The sequence below is a fragment of the Taudactylus pleione genome, unplaced genomic scaffold (genome assembly GCF_031769625.1).
Source record: "Taudactylus pleione unplaced genomic scaffold, aTauple2 ptg000792l, whole genome shotgun sequence".
NCBI lineage: Eukaryota > Metazoa > Chordata > Amphibia > Anura > Myobatrachidae > Taudactylus > Taudactylus pleione.
In genome coordinates, this window is record NW_028285194.1 from 4,084,554 (window position 1) to 4,086,028 (window position 1,475).

Below are 1,475 nucleotides of genomic sequence, written 5' to 3' on the forward strand. Positions count from 1 at the left end.
GTGTAGTGTAGTGCTGCTGTTGTCCACTACTTCAAAGTCCATAGGGGCTGGCTGTGTTGTGCTGTGCTGCTGTTGTTAATAGGGGCTGTGTCCACTACTTCAAAGTCCATAGGGGCTGGCTGGACTGTGTTGTGCAGTCAGTTCTCCATAGGGGCTGTGTCCACTCCAAAGTCCTGTGCAGTGTCCCAGTCCTAAAGGGGTGCTGTAGTGTTGTCCAGGGGGTGCTCTGTCCATCAGGGGTGCTCCCCCCAAGTGCTAAAAAAATAATATATTTTCTGTGTTTGTGAATTGTGTGCGCAGTAGCCGCACGTGCATCAACAAAGTAGTGCCAAGTGTGCGCCTGTGTCATAAGTAAAGGGCCGGCTGGCTTGACCGTTAAGGGTGCTGTAACCCCCGAAAGTACACTCCAGTCCAAACCAAAAAAAAAATTATTTTCTGTGTTTGTGAATTGTGTGCGCAGTAGCCGCACGTGCATCAACAAAGTAGTGCCAAGCGTGCGCCTGTGTCATAAGTAAAGGGCCGGCTGGCTTGACCGTTAAAGGGTGCTGTAACCCCCGAAAGTACACTCCAGTCCAAACCAAAAAAAAAATTATTTTCTGTGTTTGTGAATTGTGTGCGCAGTAGCCGCACGTGCATCAACAAAGTAGTGCCAAGCGTGCGCCTGTGTCATAAGTAAAGGGCCGGCTGGCTTGACCGTTAAAGGGTGCTGTAACCCCCAAAGTACACTCCAGTCCAAACCCAAAAAAAAATTATTTTCTGTGTTTGTGAATTGTGTGCGCAGTAGCCGCACGTGCATCAACAAAGTAGTGCCAAGCGTGCGCCTGTGTCATAAGTAAAGGGCCGGCTGGCTTGACCGTTAAAGGGTTCTGTAACCCCCAAAGTACACTCCAAAACAAAAAAATATATATTTTCTGTGTTTGTGACTTGTGTGCACTGTGGCTGCACGTGCATCAACAAAGGAGCAGCGCCAAGCGTGCGCCTGTGTCCCATAAGTAAAGAGCCGGCTGGCTCATTTCTTAAAGGGTGGTGTAACCCACAAAGTGCACTACTCTCCAGCAAAAATAAAAAAATATTTTCTGTGTTTGTGTGCGCTTTAGCCGCACGTATATATCAATATAACATAAATGGAGGACCAAACTTTCTCAGATAAAAATAAAATAGGGAAAGATCAAGAACCACTTCCTCCTAGTGCTGTTGCTGCTGCTGGGAGTTGTTCATCATCCCAGAGAGGAAGTAGGAACATCACTACTTTTACTAAACAATTGACCCTCCAACAGTCCCTAGCGATGAGGATGAAGTACGACAGCAGTCATCCTGAAGCAAAACGTATAACTGAGGCCTTGACTGCTATGTTGGTGTTAGACGTGCGTCCGGTATCCGCCATTAGTGCAGTGGGATTTAGACAATTGATGGAGGTAGTGTGTCCTCGGTTCCAAATCCCGTCTAGATTCCACCAGCATCCTCAAAGCAGCAGC